This window comes from Schistocerca piceifrons, chromosome 3 (assembly GCF_021461385.2).
Source record: "Schistocerca piceifrons isolate TAMUIC-IGC-003096 chromosome 3, iqSchPice1.1, whole genome shotgun sequence".
Taxonomy (NCBI): Eukaryota; Metazoa; Arthropoda; class Insecta; order Orthoptera; family Acrididae; genus Schistocerca; species Schistocerca piceifrons.
In genome coordinates, this window is record NC_060140.1 from 128630229 (window position 1) to 128637603 (window position 7375).

Here is a 7375-nt window from a genome sequence, read left to right on the forward strand (position 1 = left end):
GGATCTGTGCGACATAAACACAGGCGTTTTTCTTCATCTGAAGTTACGCACTCAAATTTCGTGCCATGTCGTTCAAGAGTGGTGCCAATAGCAGCAATATGAGGATGAAAATCAGATTTGCTTTAAATACACGCTGCAGCGGTCATGGGCGTTAGTTACCTTTGGACGTGGTGAGCTGATGTTAGTCAAGAACGCCTTTGCAGCGACAAAGACGAGATCGTGTAATAGCACTACGAGACAATGGATGTTCCTTGTGCGGTACTGCAGAAAGTCTTGGCAGTAATGTAGCAGTTGTACTTGATTGTTGGCAGCAGTGGTCTTGACAATATACGGTTACAAGAAGACCATGTTCCAACAGCCACGTGAGTACATAGAAGGAAGTCCATTGTAATCGTCGTATGGCTCTGGTACATCGAAATGCATCTGCAGCAGCAGTCTAAACAGCAATTTGCACCATAGTGACACGTCAAACTGTTACAAACCCGTTACTTGAAGGAACTCTCCGATCCAGACGCCTTTAAGGGACTAATGATCTTTGTAGTTCAGCCCCTTCAAACAACAAATAAACCAACAGGACGCCCTACTGCGTGCTTTCTACTGACCGCAAATCACCGCCATTTGTGACTTCAGTGGTGTCAAGCGAGAGCCCATTAGTGGGCAGGGAGAAGGTCTGTTGTGTTCTCTACTGAAAGTTTGTTCTACGTCTGTGCCAATTATTGCCGTGTGTTGGTTGGAAGGTGGGCAGTAGAGGACCTGCAACTAACCTGCATGTGTGCTAGACACAGTGAATCAGCATCTGGATTTATGGTCTGGGGTGTGATTTCGTATGACAGCAGGACCACTCTCGTGGCTACCTCAAGACCCCTGAATGCAAAACTGTACGTCAGTCTAGTGATTCGACGTGTTGTGCCGCCATTCATGTACACACCTTTCCAGGAGGCGTTTTCCAATTGGACAACGCACCCCCACATACCGCTGTTGTAACGTGACGGGCTCTAGAGAGTCTCGGCATGTTGCCTTTGCCTCTCGAACATCAGATCTGTCTCAATTTGAGCGCGTATGGGACATCATCAGATGGCAACTCCAGCATTTTCCTGAGCCAGCAATAATCGTCCCAGTACTGACCGACCAAATGCAAGAGCCACGGAACTCCATCCCGGAAACTGACATCCGCCACCTGAACAAGACATTGTATGAGCGTTTACATGCTTGTGATCAACATTCTTGCGGTTACATGGTTATTAATGTACCAGCATTTTGACATTTACAATGGCTTATCTCGTTCTTGCATTTAACTGTAATCTCGCAACGTTAATGATTTAAATAAGTTACCAAGACAAATGTGTTCACAAAATTTCATTTCTCTACGTTAACAATTTTGTGGTGTAGTGATTTTTTTCCGTCTGTGTGTTTGTGACTTTACATGTAGGAGGCTAGGATGTAAAAGTGAGGCTTCCCTTTGAAGAATGTGTTGATACAGTATTATCATAATTATGAGCATTGTATATCTTTCAACCAAAAAATTGTACGTCGGACTAATTCATATTACGGTTAACAATCTTACAACTTTAATCTGCAAATTACTTGCTGTAGCTCAGGCCGGCTTTTTCCCATTTTCATGGTTTCTGCATGCAGCTGGAGAGAGAAATCATTTCACGGAAAAATACACTGAAACCAGACGCGCGTGGCAACTTGATATGTACGGTGTAACGGGTTTAACTGCACATATTTTTATAAGAAGTGCTTTAATATGTACACATGTCAGTGCGTTGGTTGTTTTTTCTCCGGTTCGAATACTATTCACACTAACACATCACAAACTATACGAACTGATGTCTTCTGCACCGTCGTACATCCGCCACTAAGAGGAATTTTATGCCCACACGTCCACACTTCAAATGGCTCAAATGGCTGTGAGCGCTATGGCGCGCTATGGTACGTAACAGCTGAGGTCATCTGTGCACTAGACTTAGAACTACTTAAATCTAACTAGCTGAAGGACATCACACACATCCATGCCCGAGGCCGGATTCGAACTTGCGACCGTACCGGTCGTGCGGTTCCAGACTGAAGCGCCTAGAAACGCACGCCCAATCCGCCCGGCCGGCCGTCCACACTTCAACATCTGATCTGGCGCACAGGGGAAAATAAGTGTTAAGAGCTTGCTCTTGCCACACATACTTGGAGGTACTAACCAACTTGAAAACATACTACTGCTTACAGTGGCCCGCCGGAGATGGTGTTGACAAATGTGTTCTTAGTTTGGTTTCCTAAAACTGAACACAAGAGCCAAAGCCAAAATGCTGATCGGTCTCATGCTCTATTATTTACGCTGTGAGAACAACTGACGCTGATTGTAACTGGTGGGCCGCTTGATTTTGTGCGGCAGCGGCCTGACTGGATAACTTCAACGGAAATCAACTAAGAAAAGGCGCAACATACCGATTTATTCTAACAATTATTTCTCAGCACTCTCTAACCTGCAACACTCTTACAAACTTTTCAGACTATTTATGATCACCCTGTATGTCTCCTGATCTTCCGCTTACGCAGTCTGTTTTTCACATTCATTAGAAGAGTTGTTTTCCAAAGTACCGAAGATGAACAGGTGCTCATAGCTGTTAAGGTATGCATTTTGGAGCACATGTTTACTGGACCTTTATTCTTGTTTTGATCCATACTACCACTTCCCAAAATATGGTAAGCAAAGAGCTTTCAGTAAAATAGATTTGTTTCACAATATTGAAAATCGAGAATATCTCATAGCTCTTAAGGTATGCGTTTTACAGCCCATGTCTCCTTGACATTTGTGCTTCGATTATCGTGCTCCTTCAGCCGTCTAAGTTTGCGCCATGCGTTTCGATGCACCCTGTATATATGTCATAGGTATGTCATGCGACTCGTTTTATGTTCAGAATTACAGGCTCTATAAGCAGTATTTAATCGAGCAGTAGAGAATCTGCCAACAGCTGTGGTCTAGTACCCTCCCTCTGATCGAGCAGAGAAGAATATGAAGTGGTCAAAGAAGAAGACAATGGAAGGTCAAACTTCGTTGATTTAACTACTGATGTTATTATATTAACAAATATGAGTGACAAGTCAGCAAAACCCATTAAATTAAATAATGCTGTTGGTATTACTATCGAGTCTGTATTTAGAAGTCCAAAGTGTACAAGTGTGATTGCTAAAGACGTTGGGTTTAAGTAGCCTAGACGCATCTGGGATGCACGTTTTTACGTGTTTGAGACCAGATCTCTTGAAATCAACTTTCCCAATCTGAAAATTTCTCTTGCTACTGTCAGGTGATGAAAGGCTATTGTATCTCAATACAAACATTGCAAGATTGACGTCATCCGAAATTTGTGTTCATCGGTGCCTGACTAACACCACTGATACGCTGTTCAAGAATCTTGAGACATTTCAGGAGAGAGATTCCGGCTGGGTGTTGAAGGAAATACGAGTAATTCAACTGAATGTCGACGTTTCTGAAAGTAAGACTATTTATGCAAGTTTATATAAGAAATTGCAAAAAGAGGCAGCAAATAAATACACAGTAATATGTCACCAGTTGTATGATGACGCCTGTTTCTTGTGCGGTCAATTTTAAATAGAATGTATTCTGTAAAAAAGCACGCAGAGTGTGTTTCTATTTGCATAACAAAAACAAATTAAACTCTGCCAACTTACCATTCCATATACAGCTGATACATGTTCACATTTTTAAAAACAGAACGAAGACGCCTTTGTAAACGACTATGGCATTCAGTATTCTAAATGTGAATTGGCAACAAGAGATATGAGAGAGACTTTTGATCCTTTTATTTTTCTTTGGTCATCAGTCTACTGACTGGTTTGATGTGGCCCGCCACGAATCACGAATTCCTTTCCTGTGTTAACCTCTTCATCTCAGAGTGGCACTTGCAACCTACGTCCTCAATTATTTGCTTGACGTATTCCAATCTCTGTCTTCCTCTGCAGTTTTTGCCCTCTACAGCTCCCTCTAGCACAATGGAACTCATTCCCTCATGTCTTAGCAGATGTCCTATCATCCTGTCCCTTCTCCTTATCAGTGTTTTCCACATATTCCTTTCCTCTCCGATTCTGCGTAGAACCTCCTCATTCCTTACCTTGTCAGTCCACCTAATTTTCAACATTCGTCTATAGCACCACATCTCAAATGCATCGATTCTCTTCTCTTCCGGTTTTCCCACAGTCCATGTTTCACTACCATACAATGCTGTACTCCAGACGTACATCCTCAGAAATTTCTTCTTCAAATTAAGGACGGTGTATGATATTAGTAGACTTCTCTTGGCCAGAAATGCCTTTTTTGCCATAGCGAGTCTGCTTTTGATGTCCTCTTTGCTCCGTCCGTCATTGGTTATTTTACTGCCTTGATAGCAGAATTCCTTAACTACATTGTCTTCTTGACCATCAATCCTGATGTTAAGCTTCTCGCTATTCTTATTTCTAATACTTCTCATTACCTTCGTCTTCCTCCGATTTACTCTCAAACCATACTGTGTACTCATTAGACTGTTCATTCCGTACAGCAGATCATTTAATTCTTCTTCACTTTCACTCAGGATAGCAATGTCATCAGCGAATCGTATCATTGATATCCTTTCACCTTGTATTTTAATTCCACCCCTGAACCTTCCTTTTATTTCCATCTTTGCTTCCTCGATGTACAGATTGAATAGTAGGGGCGAAAGGCTACAGCCTTGTCTTACACCCTTCTTAATACGAGCAATTCGTTCTTGATCGTCCACTCTCATTATTCCCTCTTGGTTGTTGTACATATTGTATACGACCCGTCTCTCGCTATAGCTAACCCCTACTTTTTTCAGAATCTCGAACAGCTTGAACCATTTTATATCGTCGAACGCTTTTTCCAGGTCGACAAATCCTATGAAAGTGTCTTGATTTTTCTTTAGTCTTGCTTCCATTATTAGCCGTAACGTCAGAATTGCCTCTCTCGTCCCTTTACTTTTCCTAAAGCCAAACTGATCGTCACCTAGCGCATTCTCAATTTTCTTTTCCATTCTTCTGTATACTATTCTTGTGAGCAGTTTCGATGCATGAGCTGTTAAGCTAGTTGTGGGATAATTCTCGCACTTGTCAGCTCTTGTCGTCTTCGGAATTGTGTGGATGATGCTTTTCCGAATGTCAGATGGTATATCGCCAGACTCATATATTCTACACACCAACGTGAATAGTCGTTTTGTTGCCACTTCCTCCAATGATTTTAGAAATTCTGATGTAATTTAATCTATCCCTTCTGCCTTATTTGGCCGTAAGTCCTCCAAAGCTCTTGTAAATTCAGATTCTAATACTGGATCCCCTATCTCTTCTAAATCGACTCCTGTTTCTTCTTGTATCACATCAGACAAATCTTCGCCCTCATAGAGGCTTTCTATGTAATCTTTCCACCTATCTGCTCACTCCTCTGCATTTAACAGTGGAATTCCCGTTGCACTCTTAATGTTACCACCGTTGCTTTTAATGTCACCAAAGGTTGTTTTTAGTTTCCTGTATGCTGAGTCTGTCCTTCCGACAATCATATCTTTTTCGATGTCTTCACGTTTTTCCTGCAGCCATTTCGTCTTGGCTTCCCTTTACTTCCTATTTATTTCATTCCTCAGCGACTAGTATTTCCGTATTCCTGATTTTCCCGGAACATGTTTGTACTTCCTCCTTTCAGCAATCAATTGAAGTATTTCTTCTCTTACCCATGGTTTCTTCGCAGCTACCTTCTTTGTACCTATGTTTTCCTTCCCAACTTCTGTGATGGCCCTTTTTAGAGATGTCCATTCCTCTTCAACTGTACTGCCTACTGCGCTATTCCTCATTGCTGTATCTATAGCGTTAGAGAACTTCAAATGTATCTCGTCATTCCTTAGTACTTCCTTATCCCACTTCTTTGCGTATTGATTCTTCCTGACTAATGTCTCGAACTTCAGCCCACTATTTTGTGATCTGAGTCTATATCTGCTCCTGGGTACGTCTTACAAACCAGTATCTGATTTCGGAATCTCTGTCTGACCATGATGTAATCTAATTGAAATCTTCCCGTATCTCCCAGCCTTTTCCAAGTATACCTCCTCCTCTTGTGATTCTTGAACAGGGTATTCGCTATTACTAGCTGAAACTTGTTACAGAACTCAATTAGTCTTTCTCCTCTTTCATTCCTTGTCCCAAGCCCATAATCTCGTGTAACCTATTCTTCTACTACTTCCCCTGCAACTGCATTCCAGTCGCCCATGACTGTTAGATTGTCGTCCCCCTTTACATACTACATTACCCTTTCAATATCCTCATACACTTTCTCTATCTGTTCATCTTTAACTTGCGACGTCGGAAAGTATAGCTGAACTATCGTTGTCGGTGTTGGTCTGCTGTCGATTCTGATTAGAACAACCCAGTCACTGAACTTTTCACAGTAACACACCCTCTGCCCTACCTTCCTATTCATAAAGAATCCTACACCTGTTATAGCATTTTCTGCTGCTGTTGATATTACCCGATACTCATCTGACCAGAAATCCTTGTCTTCCTTCCACTTCACTTCACCGACCCCTACTATATCTTGATTGAGCCTTTGCATTTCCCTTTTCAGATTTTCTAGTTTCCCTACCACGTTGAAGCATCTGACATTCCACACCCCGACTCGTAGAACGTTATCCTTTCGTTGATTATTCAATCTTTTTCTCATGGTAACCTCCCCCTTGGCAGTTCCCTCCCGGAGATCCGAATGGGGGACTATTCCGGAATCTTTTGCCAATGGAGAGATCATCATGACACTTCTTCAAATACAGGCCACATTTCCTGTGGATACACGTTACGTGTCCTTAAGGCAGTGGTTTCCATTGCCTTCTGCATCCTCATGTCGTTGATCATTGCTGATTCCTCCGCCTTTAGGGCCGGCCGAAGTGGCCGTGCGGTTAAAGGCGCCGCAGTCTGGAACCGCAAGACCTCTACGGTCGCAGGTTCGAATCCTGCCTCGGGCATGGATGTTTGTGATGTCCTTAGGTTAGTTAGGTTTAACTAGTTCTAAGTTCTAGGGGACTAATGACCTCAGCAGTTGAGTCCCATAGTGCTCAGAGCCATTTGAACCCTTTGCACCGCCTTTAGGGGCAATTTCCCACCCCTAGGACAAGAGAGTGCCCTGAAGCTCTATCCGCTCCTCCGCCCTCTTTGACAAGGCCGTTTTGATCTATACCAACACATATCACAAACCACCATTGTGAGCAACATACAAATCCTTTGCTGTTCCAGGTTTTCAACGAGGATGTATGTAATTTGTATTACCTAAGGATGTTTATGAGATTAGCACATTTTAGGATTACTGCTATTCGTGAGGTCATCACGGCAT